Source organism: Molothrus aeneus, unplaced genomic scaffold, assembly GCF_037042795.1.
Source record: "Molothrus aeneus isolate 106 unplaced genomic scaffold, BPBGC_Maene_1.0 scaffold_35, whole genome shotgun sequence".
Lineage (NCBI taxonomy): Eukaryota > Metazoa > Chordata > Aves > Passeriformes > Icteridae > Molothrus > Molothrus aeneus.
In genome coordinates this window covers 869,354-885,895 of record NW_027099016.1, presented here as the reverse complement: position 1 = coordinate 885,895, position 16,542 = coordinate 869,354, and the positions used below count along the sequence as shown (strand labels likewise).

Sequence of the window (16,542 nt, the reverse complement as noted above, 5' to 3'; positions counted from 1 at the left end):
GGGCAGAGCCCTGGTGACCCCTGTTCTGGGTGATCCCCGTTGGGTGGGGGGAAGGTGTTGGAGAGATTTCTTTCCCTTCTCCTTGTGCTGCTGTGATTTGGTTGGTAATAAATTCCCTCCGTGTGCCCAGGCCGGGTCTGTTGTGCCCGTGCCGGATTTGCTGAGGGATCTCTCCCGGTCCTTGTCCCCAGCCAGGAACTCTCGGTTCCATTTTCTGTCCCTGTGCTGCTGCAGGGGCAGGGACAGAGCGGCTCTGGGGGTGCCTGGCATCGGGCCAGCGTCACCGCTCGCCACGGGCACCGCTGAGATCCCGCGCCCCTTGGCACGCACTGCTGGGCTCACCTGAGCTCCCACCTGCCCAGCGCCCCAAGGTTCCCCCTCCCCAAAAAACTCCCAGCCCGGGGCTGCAGCGGCCCGCAAAGGCCTCAGCCAATCAAAACACAGCCAAAACGCGCCGCAGCCAATGAGAACGCGGGGCGTTGAAGAGTCATCAGTTGTGTGGCGGAGCCTCTGCGATCGGGTCCCCAAAAGTGGCGGCAGCCAATGAGAGCGCGCGGCGCTGCCGAGCCCGCCCTGCTCCGGACTGGTGCTGCCAGCGCAGCGCGGCTGCTTTGGGGCTGCTGCTCCCTGCCCGGCCCCGGCCATGGGGCGAGGGGCGGCAGCTGGGGCCCTACTGGTGGCACTGGTGGTGCTGGGAGCCCCCCCGGCTGCGGGCGCGGAGCTCTCGGGAGGCGCTGGGACAGGGGGGGAGAAGGGGGAAAAGGGGGCGAAGGGGGGAGCCCGGAATGGAGGGGGAGGAGGAGGGGATCCCCCAAAGGCCGAGCGGGAGGGGCCGAGGATTGGGGGGAGGTGAGGAAGGGGTGGGAGACGGTGGGAAAGTGGGGAAAAGGGGAGAGTGGGACCCCAAAACAGGAACCCAGCGCCCCCCGCCCGGACCCCACCTGCGTCCCCCGCCGGGGCTGTTCGGGGAAGGGGCGCATGGGGGGCGCCCAGGTCGGGCCCAGAGCCCAGCGCTGCCCCAGCCCGACCTGCCTCGCCTCTATCCCCGAGCTCCCCCCTCTTCAGTCATCGCCAGATCCCCACTGGGGAAAAGCCCTACGAGGGTGGGGAGTGTGAGAAGAGCTTCAGCAACAGCTCCGACCTAAGGGCACGCTGCCACATCCATTCCGGGAGAGACCCTGCGAGTGCCCTGATTGCAGGAAGAGCTTTATACGCTGTTCCAGCTCCATCTTTAGTGCAATACAACAATCCTCCATGGGAGGATCCCCATTGGATGATCCCCAGTGACCCCCGTTGGGCAGAGCCCTGGTTATGCCCATTCTGGGTGACCCTTGTTGGGTGAGGGGAAGGTGTTGGAGAAATTTATTTCCCCTCTCCTTGTGCTGCTGTGATTTGGTTGGTAATAAATTCCCTCCCTGTGCCCAGGCTGGGCCTGTGATGCCCATTTTGGTGTTGGATGAGGGATCTCTCCCTGTCTTATCCCAACCCAGGAACTCTTGGTTAAATTTTCTCTGCCCTGTGCAGCTGTGGGAGGCAGGGACAGAGTGGCTTTGGTGGGTGGCTGACATCAGGCAGCATCACCCAGGCCATGGGCACCCCTGAGATCCCAGTGTGGTGGTGCATTGCCCCCTCCTCCTTTCCAGGCTGCAGTGTGATCTGAGAAATGCTTGTTAGGTCTTGTCCTTGGAAACGGCACCTGGGTTTTGCTCTTTCCAAACTTATCAGAAACACTGTCTGCTCCCAGGAACTGCTAAAAGGTTCCTGTTTTCCTTATGACCAGCCTTGGAAAATATTCCTGTCTTGGTTTGGAAAGACAGGTATCTGCTTAAGGAAGGCAGGAGCCTCCCCTGAAATGGAAAATGTAAACCTCCTCCCTCTGAATTGTTATGAATTTGAAATTAAGGGGGCTCGCAGGCAAATATATGGAAGCAGGGATAAGAGTTCTTTATTAGGGAAAAAAAATACAAGGACAAAATAAACAATGCAGTAAATCCAACCAACACTGCAGAGTCAGAACACAACCTGACATCCTGTTGTTCAGGGTGTTGGTAGCAGTCCAAGTGGAAATGTGCCTGCAGTCCTCCTGGAGTAGCAGATACGGTTTTGTTGGAGCAGTGGTCCTGTAGAAAGGGTGAAGTCTTCCTCTGAATATCCAGTGGAAGAGGCAGCTGTTTCCTCTGGGAAATCCAGTGGAGAAAGCCATGCTGGTGTTCCAGAATCTCAAGATTATATCCAGTAGCAATGCTTGGCTCTCCCCTCTGGGTGGAGCATCTCACACTGGGATGCTGTAGTTCTTATCAGCTGTGCAGTGACATTCAACAGCCTATTAACAACAGATGTCTCCCCTGAGGGAGGATTGGTTGTGGAAAAGATAAGGAAAACAGAAGACAACTGCCATTCAGATGGCAAATAGAAAACATCTTGCTTGGCAGTCAGGACATTACCCACCCCTTATTCTATTTCCATCTGCATCACAATGAAACCTTACACAGAGTTCTCACTTAAGACTAGGTTTCCCTGTGGTCCACAATGGCTTTCTCCATCTTTCTGCATTACCCATCAAGAGTAACCAGGTCCTTGAGCAAAAACAATTCCACGGATGGGTTTGTCTTTGCCTGAGGTGGGATTAATCCAAACAGTCTTCCCTAAAATGCCTTTCATATGTACCACAGGAACTTTATCTCCCTCCACTGTGTGCAGGGGTTCAGACTGGGCAGGACCAGCTCAATTTATGGACCCTCTGGTGTTGACCATCCAGGTGGCTTTTGCTAAGTTCATTTCCCAATTTCTAAAAGTCCCCCCACTGAGTGCCTTAAGGGTAGTTTTAAGTAGTCCATTGCACCCATCAACTTTCCCAGCAGTTGGTGCATGATAGAGGATATGGTATATCCATTCAATACTATGTTCCCTGGCCCAGCTGTTAAAGCCATTCTTGAAATGGGTCCCGTTGTCTGACTCAATCCTCTCAGGGGTACCATGCCTCCAAAGGACCTGGTTTTCAAGGCCCAGGATGGTGTTCCAGGCATTAGCATGAGACACATGGTGAGTTTCCAACCATCCAGTGGTGGCTTCCACCATGGTCAGCAGGTAGCGCTTGCCCTGGCGTGTCTGGGGCAGTGCGATGGAGTCAATCTGCCAGGCCTCCCCATACTTGTACTTGGACCACCGCCCACCATACCATAGGGGCTTCACTCGCTTGGCCTGCTTGAGGGCAGCACACGTCTCACAGTCATGGATAACCTGTGAAATACTGTCCATGGTTAAATCCACCCCTCGGTCTTGTGCCCACTTATAGGTGGCATCTCTGCCCTGATGGCCTGAGGCATCATGGGCCCATCGAGCTAGGAACAACTCCCCCTTATGTTGCCAATCTAAGTCTATCTTCGACACCTCTATTTTTGCAGCCTGGTCTACCTGCTCATTGTTTCAGTGTTCCTCATTAGCTCTACTCTTGGGAACATGAGCATCTACATGGTGGACTTTCACAGGTAGCCTCCCTACCCTGGTAGCGATGTCTTTCCACTCATCAGCAGCCCAAATTGGTTTTCCTCTACGCTGCCAGTTGGACTCTTTCCACCTCTCCAGCCATCCCCACAGAGCATTGGCTACCATCCATGAATCAGTATAAAGGTAGAGTTTTGGCCACTTCTCTCTTTCAGCAATGTCCAGGGCCAGCTGAACAGCTTTGAGTTCAGCAAGTTGACTTGATCCACCTTCTCCTTCAGTGGCCTCTGCAACCTGTCGTGTGGGGCTCCATACGGCTGCTTTCCACTTCCAGTTCATCCCTACGATGCGACAGGAACCGTCAGTGAAAAGAGCGTAGCGCATTTCCTCTGGGGGCAGTTGGTCATAGGGAGGAGCTTCCTCAGCACGTCACTGGTTCTTGTTCCTCTTCATCAGTGAGACCAAAGTTCTCACCTTCTGGCCAGTTTGTAATTATTGCCAAAATCCCAGGGTGATTCAGTTTCCAATATGGGCGCACTGTGTGATGAGAGCAATCCATTTACTCCACGTGGTGTCAGTGGCGTGGTGGGAGGTGGGAACCTTTCCTTTAAACATCCACCCCAGTACTGGTAGTTGGGGTGCCAGGAGGAGTTGCGCTTTTGTGCCAATCACCTCTGAGGCAGCCTGGACTCCTTCATAGGCAGCCAAGATTTTCCTCTCTGTGGAAGTGTAGTTGGCTTTGGATCTTCTGTAACTTCTGCTCTAGAAGTTGGTTGGCCTCGAGTCTCCCCAGGCATCTTCTGCCAAAGGCTCCAGGACACACCATTGTTCCCGGCTACAGAGCAGAGCATGTTCTGCACCTCTGGTCCTGTCCTGACTGGGCCAAGGGCTACAGCATGAGTGATCTTCTGCTTGATCTGTGCAAAGGCTTGTTGCTGCTCAGGGCCCCAGGGGAAATCGTTCTTCTTGCGGGTGACCAGGTAGAGAGGGCTCACAGTCTGACTGTACTCGGGAATGTGCATTCTCCAAAAACCTATCGTGTCTAGGAGAGCTTGTGTTTCCTTCTTGCTGGTTGGTGGAGACATTGCTGTGATCTTGTTGATGACCTCAGTGGGAATCTGACACCATCCATCTTGCCACTTTACTCCAGGAACTGGATCTTTTGGGTGGGTCCCTTGATTTTGCTCTTCTTGATAGCGAAACCGGCTTCCCGCAGAATCTGGATGATCCTCTCTCCTTTCTCAAACACTTCCATCGCTGTGTTCCCCCACACAATGATGCCATTGATGTACTGCAAGTTCTCTGGAGCCTCACCCTTTTCCAGTGCACTCTGGATCAGTCCATGGCAGATGATGGGGCTGTGCTTCCACCCCTGGGGCAGTCGGTTCCAGGTGTACTGCACGCCCCTCCAGGTGAAAGCAAACTGAGGCCTGCATTCTGCTGCCAGAGGAATGGAGAAGAGCACCTTAGCATTGTCAATGGTGGCGTACCCCTTTGCTGCCTTGGACTCCAGCTCGTACTGGAGTTCCAGCATGTCCAGCACAGCAGCACTCAGTGGTGGAGTCACTTCATTCAAGCCACGATAGTCCACAGTCAATCTCTCAAGCCACGATAGTCCACAGTCAATCTCCATTCTCCGTCAGACTTGCACACAGGCCAGATGGGACTGTTGAAGGGTGAGTGGGTTTTGCTGACCACCCCTTGGCTCTCCAGCTCACGGATCATTTTGTGCATGGGGATCACAGCATCCCAATTTGTCCGATACTGCCGGTGGTGCACTGTCGAGGTGGCAATTGCACTCGTTGCTCTTCCACCTTCAGAAGTCCTGTTGCAGATGGGTTTTCTGATAGTCCAGGCAAGGTGTTCAACTGCTTCATGTTCTCTGCCTCTACAGCAGCTATTCCAAAAGCTCACTTGAGTCTTTCTGGGTCTTTGTAAAGCCATTCCAGAGGAAGTCTATGCCCAGAACACACAGGGCCTCTGGGCCAGTCACAATAGGATGTTTCTGCCCCTCTTTCCCAGTCAGGCTCACCTCGGCTTCCAACACAGTCAATCCCCGTCAGCCTGGCAATGGAAACAGGTTCCGCCCCAATGTGTCCCGATGGTATTAGAGTACACTGCACACCAGTATCAACTAAGGCATCATATTTTTGTGGCTTTGATGTGCCAGGCCATCAGATCCACACCGTCTAAAAGATCCAGTTTTCCCATGCCTCTTCCTGGCTACAGGCAGGGCCCTCCTAATCCTGTTTATTATTTCTTTCCTGGGCACGCATGCTAGAGGTTCTCTCCTTCAAGGAGATCTGATAGATCATACCCAGCAGCTCGGTCATGGGAGGTTGAGGCTACCTTCACTTTACTGGAGTTCCCTTGATTAGTGTTTCCCTCGGTGAGTTGATGCACCCGTGCTGCCAGGACAGAAGTGGGTTTTCCATCCCACCTTCCCATGTCTTCCCCATGGTCATGCAGGGAGAACCACACGTCAGCCCCTGGGGTGTACCCTCTCTGTCTAGCTGGGGAATATTGGGCTCTGACTTTGGGGCTGTGACTTGCACTGGTGCCATATGGGAACTGTTGCTCCTCGCTGTGGTGGTGTTCGCAGGGGTCCCAGGATGAGGGAAGAGACGAGAATGTTGACTCCACAGAAGTCAGGCGGCTTGATTTATTATTTTATGATATATATTATATTAAAACTATACTAAAAGAATAGAAGAAAGGATTTCATCAGAAGGCTAGCTACGAATAGAAAAAGAATGAGTAACAAAGGCTTGTGACTGACCAAGACAGTCCAGACAGCTGGACTGTGATTGGCCAGTAATTAGAAATAACCACATGAGACCAATCACAGATCCACCTGTTAATTCCACAGCAGCAGATAATTATTTGTGGAGAGCTTTGTGGATAATTGGCTAGCTGAGAAAGGCCACTTCGATGTGATACCGTTGGATAAGGATAGGGGAAACAAGCTGGGGATTAAGTAACCAGTGTCCAATCACTGACAGAGGTCATGGTGACCTTCGCTGAAACAGGAAGATGGGGGAGAAAATCGCTTGCCAGAAAATGAAGATAGCCTAGGTAGAGTAGTTATAAGAATGTAAACATAGAAACAAAATAATCATTAGAGCATAGAAGTAGGTGTGGTTGATCTAAGTGTGCTTTAACCAATAATGAGCTCAGCTTTTGCAATATGTATAAGCTTCATTAACACCAATATAAATATGTGTGAGCTATCAATAAACTTTGGGATTTGCTGTTCACGCATATTGTGTGAGGCAATTCTTCCACCGTTCACGACAATTATTGTTTACATTTTGTTCCTGAGGCCTCCTGGCTTCTCAGGAGGAAAAAATCCTAAGGAAAGGATTTTTCATAAAATATGTCTGTGACACCTCACCCCTCCCTCATCTCCTTCATCTCCTCTTTGAGATTTTTAATCACAGCAGAGACATGAGCCAGCATTGGGCCATTGATCATACTCTCATCTTTCTAAGCTTGTTGGCGACAGAGCCCACTGTCTCTTGGTTGGTATCTGCATTAATCGTTGCAATGAAGGTGGTGTATTGAGATGGCCCCAGATTTGCCAGGCTCCACAACATTTACCCTGTGCACCCGACCTTGTCGGGGTCATTTTCATGCTGTCCATCCCTCCCAAAGAGTACCTCCAATGCTGCCACTTCTCTCAGCTGTTGGATGCCTTCCTCAAGGGTCTTCCAGCACATTCTATGGTGGTGCTCCTGCATGCTCTCCCTGTGGACAAACCTCTCTCTGACACTCATTAAAAGCCGCTCCTAGAGGGAAGGGGACCCTGGCTCCCTTACAAAAATCTGATTGATACCTGAGTCCTGGGTCGAGGGTCCCAAATTTCTTGCCTCACCACCATCCAGTTGCACACCTGTACTTATAAGGTCCCAGACCCAAAGTAGCCAGGTTGTATAAGTCTCATATCCCCATCATACAATGTCTTTGTGCAGATTTTGGAGATTTTCGTACGTCAGGGACTCGGTGACGATCTCAACCTCTGGGTCTCCTGAGGGTTGTGAGGGCCCTCCCTTATCTGGGTGCCCTGCTTTCATCTTAGATCTCCTTGTTTCCACAGGAGCAACTGCTGCTGGCTGTGTCTGCCTTTGCAGTTCAGCTGGAACCTGGACAGTTGTAACATCTGTGGGTTCCACTGCTGCACTATTAGACTCTCCCTCTTCGAGGCACTGGGAGGGCTTCTCACGAGCTTGGGAAATGTGCTCCTTCAGCATTTGGCTCACCTCGTTTATCTCCTTCACCAGAACCCCCATCCAATCTGGGTAGTTTATAGCTGAGGTGGGCTGTGGGGCAGGGCCAGGCTCTGGGGCAGCATCCCTTGTCTTTGGGGTAGGTGTCAGGGTGGTTATCCAAGTTAATCTTCTCTTATCTCTAAATGCTAAACAGAACAAGCCTTCCAGCAACACCAGCCACTGTATGATATCGTTAGTATTTAGAGTGGATCTGAACCCTTCAAAAACTGGTAGAGCAGACCCAAAGAGATGGCTAAAGGGTTGGGAGAAGATTTCCCCTGGTGTCATTTCCTCACAGCAGGTGCTAATATTAAAGTAACCCCAAAAACATACAGTTAGTGTGTGATAGCTGTGAATCCATGTGCCTGCTTTCCAGAGGAAGTTAAAAATCCATGAATTCCTCCCCTTATTCACCCATAAAACAAACTGGATAACAGCCACAGTAGTCTTGGTTATAGGACCCATGTTTAGATAAGGGCCTGCAAATGGGAGAAATGTAGCCACAACCACATGCCACCCAAACCAAGGTAAGCTGGACCACATGATGACAGCTTAACAAGGTTTCTGTAGCAGCGTACAAAAATTAGATTACTCAAGAACTGTTATTTCCTTTTTATTTCTGTGCCCTCGAGCCTCACGTTAAGCACCAAAATCTGTCTTGGTTTGGAAAGACAGGAGTCTCCTAAGGAAGGCAGGAGCCTCCCCTGAAATGGAGAATGTAAACCCCCTCCTTCCAAATTGCTATAAATTTTAAATTAAGGGGCCCTCAGGCAAAAAATATGGGAGCAGGGATAACAGTTCTTTAGTAGGGAAGAAAATAAAAGGATAAAATAAACAATGCAATAAACTAAAACAACACTGACAGAGTCAGAACACAACCTGACACCCTGTGGGTCAGGGTATTGGTAGCAGTCCAATTGGAATCGTGGCTGCAGCCCTCCGAGAGTGTCAGGTGGGTTCTGTTGGAGCAGGGATCCTGTAGAAGAGTGTAGTCTTCCTCTGAAGATCTAGGGGAAGAGAGCAGCTGTTTCCTCTGGGAAATCCAGTGGAGAAAGCCATGCTGGTGTTCCAGAAACTCAAGATTATATCCAGGTAGGAATGCTTGGCTCTCCCCTCTGGCTGGAGCATCTCACACTGGGATGCTGTAGTTCTTATCAGTTGTGCAGTGACATTCAATAGCCTGTTATCAACGGATGTCTCCCCAGTTGTGGAAGAGATAAGGAAAACTGCCTACTTAACAGAAGACAACTGCCATACAGGTGGCAAATAGAATACAATTTGCTTGACAATCCAGGACATTGCCCCAGGCAGAATTTATTGCCCCAAGCAGGATAATTTCACACCAGAACTGAAGCATTGTGAATATTTGTGGTTATTGGCTTTAAAACACTGGGACATGGAAAAGGGGAAATGGATCTGTTACCAAGAGCTGTGGGGTGGGTGGGAGCAGTGGGATGAGCTCTGCTGGCAGCTCTCAGCTTTCCCAGGAAGAGGGAAGGAGCCGGATCCAGTCCCATGGATCCCTCAGGTAGTGATTACTACCAGATGAGAGAGGGTCACAGTGTCACCCTGTCCCTGTCCCCATTCCACAGGATGGACCTGGCTGGAGCCCCTTGGGAGAGGGAGCTGCTCCAGAATCCTACCTGACCCCACCCCAATCCTGCTCCATCCATCTATCCCACTCGATCCTGCCCCAGTCCTGTCCCAGTCCTGCTCCATCGATCCCACCTGATCCTGCTCCATCCATTCTACCCAATCCTGCACTGGAATCCCTCCCTGATCCCACTCCATCACTCCTGCCCCAATCCTGCTCCATCCACCCCTTCTGATACTGCTCCAGAATCCAGCTCCAATCCCACTTTACAATTCCACCTGATCCCACTCTAGACCCCTGCCCTGATCCAAAATCCCTCCCCAATCCCAGTCTGTCCATCCTGCCCCAATCTCCCTCTGGAATCTCACCCTGATCCCATGCTGTATCTGCAGTGGAGCCATTCATTCCCATGTCTTTTCCTGCAGAGAGAGAAGATCCATGAGATTCCAGCATGGATCACACATTGGGATTAACCCCAGGATCCATCCTGGGATCCGCACAGAGGGGATCCAGAGCTGGATCTGCCATTGGAACTCACCGGCTGCCGGGTTGTATCCATTCCTGTCCCTCCTCCCTGTGGAAACAAAGTGGGATCAGCATTGGTGGCACAGGATTCCCAGAACGGTGCTGGGTGGATCCGTGTCCCTTCCCGACTGCCATCCCGTGTGTTACCAGATTGGAGCTTCCAGACACCGAATCTGATGAGGACAACGATGAGGATGAGGATGGCAGCGATGACGGACACAGCGACCACCACGGAGAGATGGGATAGTGAGGAGGGGGAGGGGAATCCCCATTTAGGAATTCCAAATTCCCAATCCCCACATTCCCAGCCTCACCCCAAGCGAAGATCCCGGGCTCTGGCATTCCGGGATGCTCCACCCTGCACCGGTACTGCTCCCGCTCCTCCGGCAGCGCCTCGATCCTGGCCCAGGTGTGGAAGGTGCCATCGCTGTTGGGAACGATCCCGCCCCACTCCGTCTCCTGATCCAAGGTTTCACCCCCCTTCATCCAGCTGACTGCGATTGTGTTGGGGTAGAATCCGTACACGTGGCAGGACAGGATCAGCGTCCTGTGTTCCTCTCTTCTGGACACGTGGACATCAGGGGGCTCTGGAATGGGATAATGGTGAGGGACATCCATGGAATGGTGAGGGACATCCCATTGGAACGGGACTGGGGTGAGTTCTACCTATAGAATTCCCACTGGAATAGGATGAGAGTGACATCTGCCCATGGAATTCCCAGTGGAATGGGATTGGGGTGAGATCTGGTAACACAGGGAGTGGAGAACTGGGGGGACATGGAGATTTGGGGGGATTGAGGAGATCGTGGATCAATGAAAGGGGAACTGGGAGAGCTGGGAAGGGGTTTGGGGATCCTGGGGACAAGGAAAGGGTGTGCAGGGTGGGAGAGGTGGGATGGACAGGAAAGGGCCTGCAGGGGGTCCTGGTGTCCAGGAATGGGGGCTCAGGGGGTTCCAGGGTTATGGAAAGGGGGAGAGGAGGTACAGGGACTGGGAAAGTGGCATGTGGGTTCCAGGGGATGCCTGTGCCCAGGAAAGGGGATCCAGGGGTCCCCAGTGCCAAGGAATGAGGGGTCACAGGGTGGGGAGACCTGGGAATAGGAATCTGGGGGTCCTTGATGCAGAGAAATGGGGGGGCGGGGGACTGAGAAAAGAAGGAATGGAAGTCCAGGGGTCTCAGGATCAAGGAAAAGAGGGGTCTGGGGACTGGGGAAGGCAGGATGGATGGGAAAGGGGTTGCAGGGGGGAATTGGTACTGGATAAGGGGGTGCAGGGGGGTCCCAGTGGCCAGAACTGAAAATTCAGGGGGGTCCTGGGGCCCAGAATCCCCCCAGGGACCCTCCTGGACATCCTGAGACACCTCCCCCCGCAGGACGAGCAGGTCCCGGTGCCGGGGAAGAGGGTACAGGGGGGTCTCGGTGCCCGGACATGGGCGCCCAGGAATGGGGGCTCAGTGGATTCTGATGCCTGGGAATGGCGGTTCGGGAGGGTTTTCCTGTCCAGGAATGGGGTTCAGGGGCTGGCGAAGGGGGTTGAGAGGGGTCAGTAGACTCAAAATTGGGGTACAGGGGGGTTCCCCTGCCCAGGAATAGAAGTCTAGGGCGTTCCCGGTGGCCGGAAATGGAACTTCAGGAGTTTCCCCGTTTCGGGGTTCCCACTCACCTTTGGTCGCGCCCCCCGGGTCCCCCAGGAGCCCCAAGAGCAGCCCCAGAGCCAGCGCTGGAGCCATGGCGCTGCTCCGCTGCGGCCCCGCCCACAGCCCTGGCCCCGCCCCAAGGAAAAGCGGGGGCTGGGGTGTCTGAGATGGGGGAGGGCCAGGAAAGGGGGTGCAGGGGGGCTTTGGTGCCGGATAAGGGGGTGCAGGGGGGTCCCTGTGCCTGAGAATGGAGGGTTTGGGAGGGTTCCAGTCCTGGATATGGGGGTGCACGGGGGTCCTGGTGCAGCAGAATGGGGGGGTCAAGGACTCCCAGTGCTGTATAAGGGGATGCAGTGGGGTCCCGGTGCCCAGAAATGGGGGTTCAGGGGGGTTTCCATGCCCGGGATTTGGGGTTCAGGGGGTTCCAGGCTCCAGATAAGGGGGTGCAGGGGTTATCGGGGCTGGGGAAGGGGGTACAGGGAGGCTCCCAGTGCCCCGAAATTAGCGTTCAAGGCGGTCTCTGTGCCCAGGAAGGGGGGTTCGCCTGGAAATGGAAGTTCGGGGGTCCCCATGCCCAGGAATTGCGGTTCAGGGGGGTCCCGGTGCCGGGGCAGTCCCCGGTCCCCGAGCGGGTCCCGGTGCCGCAGCTTGGGAGACGCGAAAGTGACCGGGGCAGCGCGGGGAGGGAGAGGGGACAGAGCAAACCCTGGCAATTCCCCTGAACCCCCCCGGGACCTGCCAGGACCCCCCCGCAGGACGCACAGGGGGTGGAGAACTGGGGGCACGCAGAGATTGGGCGGTCTGGGGGCGTCCGAGAGCCGGGAAGCAGAACCGGGAGAGCCGGGAAGGGTCCAAGGTTCCAGGAAGGGACTGTGAGAGGTGGGCTGGGGGATCCAGGGAGTCCCTGAGCCCAGAAAAGGGGGTCCAGGAGTCTCCATTGTTCAGGGAAGTGGGGTCTGGGAGCTGGGAAAGGCAGAAAAGGGGGTTCAGGGGGTCCCTGGGTCACGGAAAGGGGGCTCTGGGGCTGGGAGAGGCGGGCGGATGCCGGGGACGCAGCTTGGGTGTGTCACGATCCGTCCTTATGAATGGGTTTCGTGATGGTTCGTGGATTGATCTCAGGGTGCAAAAGAACTGACACGGTACAAGGGGGTTTGCAGTGACAATCAAAACAAATGCACCTTTATTGAAATAACCACAGCAAAAATGCCTTGGGAAGGAATCAGGGAAAAAAGGAAAAAATAAGGGAAAAGAGGGAGGAAAAAGAATGGGTATATAGCTACCAAACGTCAAACTGCCAAGTCCCTCCATGTCCAGCCCATGGAGTTCACCAGGCCGCGTCCAGGGAGATCTCAGAGGCGCAGTTCATCTGGACCCCAATTACACTCTTTTTTGATGGGGGAAGGGGGGATGGATTTTGCAACCAAATCAAAGGTAGTTTACTGTATCTTCAGGGGGAAAGAATGGTGTTTGGAAAGGGGTAAACACAGTCCATGTTTGGCAGTAGGTGAGAGCCATTGTTTTCGTGGTTGACTGCCTGCACCTGCAACATCCATCTTGCTTTGGGCAGCTTTCCTTCCCCCGCCACTGCACACCTCTCCCGGGTTGGGGGTTTCAGTCCCAGTCTCTGGAAGAAGGTGAGAGGGGGCCTTCTCACATGGGGATTTCATGTCTCGGTCTCTTGATGAAGAGGCTTCTTACATCTCGGTTTGTCTGTCATGGTGGTTATGAACGAGCGAGAGGCATCTTCTTTGGGGGGAACCACCCTAAAGCCTAGGAGAAGTTGAGCCAGGCCGAGAGGTGGGGAGAATTCCAGAGTTATTGTGCAAAAGGGCAAAATGCCCTTTGAGCTCAGGGTAGCATATAGCAAATGCACCTGTGAAAACAATAATTGAGCAACACTCTCAGGTCTCAGGCATAGGACTTTCCCCTACAGGATCAGAAACTTCAGACAGGAGGGGTCTGTTTTTCAGTGCCCCCCGCAATGACGATCGTGAGGCAGATGAGGGATATTTCAGACAGACTCTCACACGACCCCGTGACTCACAATTGTCTTGAGGGATCTTTATCAGCAGCGCTCTGGAGTATCATTGATGAGTCTTCAGGACTGGCTGTACGTTGGTAGTATAACCCAGAAAAATAGGGACAGTATGACAGAGAGAAGAAAGAGAGAGAGAGAGAGAAAAAGGAGGAAAAGAAAGGATAGGAAAAAGAGGGGGAAAAGGGAGACAATAAACAAACATAATTAATATCGATTATAACAGTATTATTTTCATAACAATTTTCAAAATGCTTAATTGTTGCAGTGTGATGTAATACTCTGTTTCAGCTATCCCAGTTCCTCCCTCAGGTGTGCCAACAACCTCTCCCTTCCCCTCCCCCTTGCCCCCTTGCTAAGTGCTGTCCGTCAAGCTTAACATTCCAGCAAGGGCATCATCTGATTGGCAAAGTTCAAAAGATGCTTCTCAGCCCTGGCAACATTGGGCTATCCAGGTGTCACTTGTCCCCTGAGACTTCCCCCCTCCCACCTGGTTGGTGCCATACCTACCCCTTCCCTCCCCCTCTCCCCGGGCTTAAAATACACAGCGACCACGTGGTTCTGAGTTCTGTTGGAGCTGTTGCAACAGTCAGAGGTCTGTGACTTAGGAATAAAGCTCTGGATCAAAACCTCCAGCAGGACCCGTCTCCTTTTACCTTCACCATCGCCTAAAGTCTTTCCACCAGAGGTAAACCTGAGTTCCTGCTTGCCTGGACTTGTCCCAAGCGCCAGCTTCAATACCCAGCTAGCCAGGGGTGTCTCTGGGGTGAGACCACCAGAGCTGCCACCTTTGGTCCAGCAGCAAGGCCAGACGACCCCAGGCACATTCCATCCGGCAATATTGGGAATTAACTCTAATAGTTAATTAATTAAAATAGTATTATTTTTGTAACAATTTTCAAATGGTTGAAACAAATAACAAATAATCAAAAGCAAAACAATAAACAAATCATAATATAAGCATTAACTTTAAAATTATTTTCTAAAACAATTCACTAAAAATTGAAAGTAATTCTCACAAAATCATAAACGGGAATCAAGGATTGCTCTAAAACACAAATGCTTAATTTGTAATTGCCTTGTGTCAATTGACTTGGGGATGTCCACAGTGTAGAGGACATCAGCCCAGTTGTGTGCATTGACTATAGACATCAATCTTGTCAGCCGTTTCATCATCCTCCAATTCATAACGAATGGGACTGATGACAAGATAAAACCAAGCACAATTAGAATCAAAAGGGTAACGATGGGTTGACACACAGTGTTCAGGACACTCGTGGCAGTAGGTGACCACCCAAAGAGGGTATCCCACCACCTGTGCTCGGCATCTTTCTTTACCCTCTCCATAACACGGTGTATCTGTCTCACATTATGATGAACAGTCACCAGGTCTTCTGTCCGTTTTTCTCAATCTTTTTGAGGATTTCTACCAAGGCTTGATGGAGCAGCAGTTGTCTTACCAAAGTGAGGTTCATCCTGATAGGAGTAGGCATCAGTTTGTGAATCAGTGTGTAGTTGGATTGCAATAGGTAGTGAGAGGTAACTGGAGCTTCATAAAAGAAATCACATCCTGTAATCTTGGTAAAGTTACAAGCACAAACATCTGAATAATTTTTAGTATCTACTACAACATTCTCTACTAATACCAAATCACAAGCAGTTCTGAAGCATGCACACCTGTTGCCTATATATACAAGGACTGTTTCAGAAGCCTCATTAGGATGAATTTCAAAATGACAGATATTTTGCTCTGTGTCTGAAAAAAATGCCTTGAGCTATGATTGCATTGCTTTCACAGATGAGCCCTTGTTGTTCTTGGACAAGACAAGATTCTAAATTAACAGTTTGCCATTTCTCACCCATTTGACGGGCCCATTCCTGATGCTCATAAGGATAGAGAACAGCTCCATCATCATTCAGCCCTAATGCAATCATAGGAAATATCAAATGCACTGAGGCATTACGTATGGTTAACACAAAAGCCATGGCTGTGTTTGTAATGGGATTGTAAGTTAAATTCACTAAGTTCCACCAGGATTGAAATTCTCTTTCAAAATCAGCGGCACTGTCTCAAATTATTTTCCCAATTTCAGTAGGAAAAGTGCCTTCTTCACCTTCTCTTATCATTGAGGCAGCAACTGACTGCATCCACAATTGTGCCTGGATACAGCTGAGAGCCAAAGAAATGTTGTTCTGTGTAGCACCGAGTGTATCAATTACCAATTTGTGGTCATTTACATTTACCTTTTCCCAATTTGGCAAAATGTTTGATAGCAGCCACTGGTGTGTTCCTAAAGCCAATGACTGCAGTGGTGGTTGTAATTTGGTCAAATCTCTAGTTGTAGCAGCCAATTTTATTCATTAATACTTCTGAATCAATACTCTTTAGAATTCCCAATCCTGTTCCCACAACACTGGTTATGTCTCTTAGCGTCCGTCTTTTAAAAGAGTTCCGCTTTTGCAACCAGGTCATCCAGCCCTCAAAGGAAGTTTGTAAAAAAGGCGAACAGGCCGGCTGAATTTCTGAGACATTACTTTGCATCAGCAATTTGACTTGTTTAAGAGACCATGCTGGATTGAACAGTATTTGTTGTTGTCCTGTTTTCCTAATTATATCTGGTCCATTTTCAAAAATTCTTGGGCTAAGCATAAGCAGTGGTTGGGCTGGAGTGGTGGTGGTGCAAATTGTAACAAGTTGGGCTATAGCATTTACTATAAACTTAAAATGTAGGCCCTACAGGCCTACATTTTTTGGACCAAAGTCAAACCACTTCTATGGTTTGTGCCAATGTAAAATTGTGCCAACAATCCTGTAAGCTTGGGTGTGTACAAACCTTTTCATGCTTATTTGTTTGATCTGTCAAAACACCGATTGAGGTTGTGTTACTCTGGGTAGTTCCGTTAATCATTGGGATCCTGTACTAATTTTTTTCCCCACTATCCCTTGAAGCTGCCAGGTTTTTTAGTTTTCCCATTCCTGCCTAGTGTATATCTGATTTTCATGCGTAACAACAGTTGATAGGTTTAAATCCTTCACATT

The 16,542-nt window shown here is 51.3% G+C and overlaps 1 pseudogene; it reads right to left on the bottom strand.

Moving 5' to 3' along the window:
• LOC136570588 (zinc finger protein 850-like) overlaps nucleotides 1-16,542 on the bottom strand; it is an 82,257-nt pseudogene that overhangs the window by 22,163 nt on the left and 43,552 nt on the right.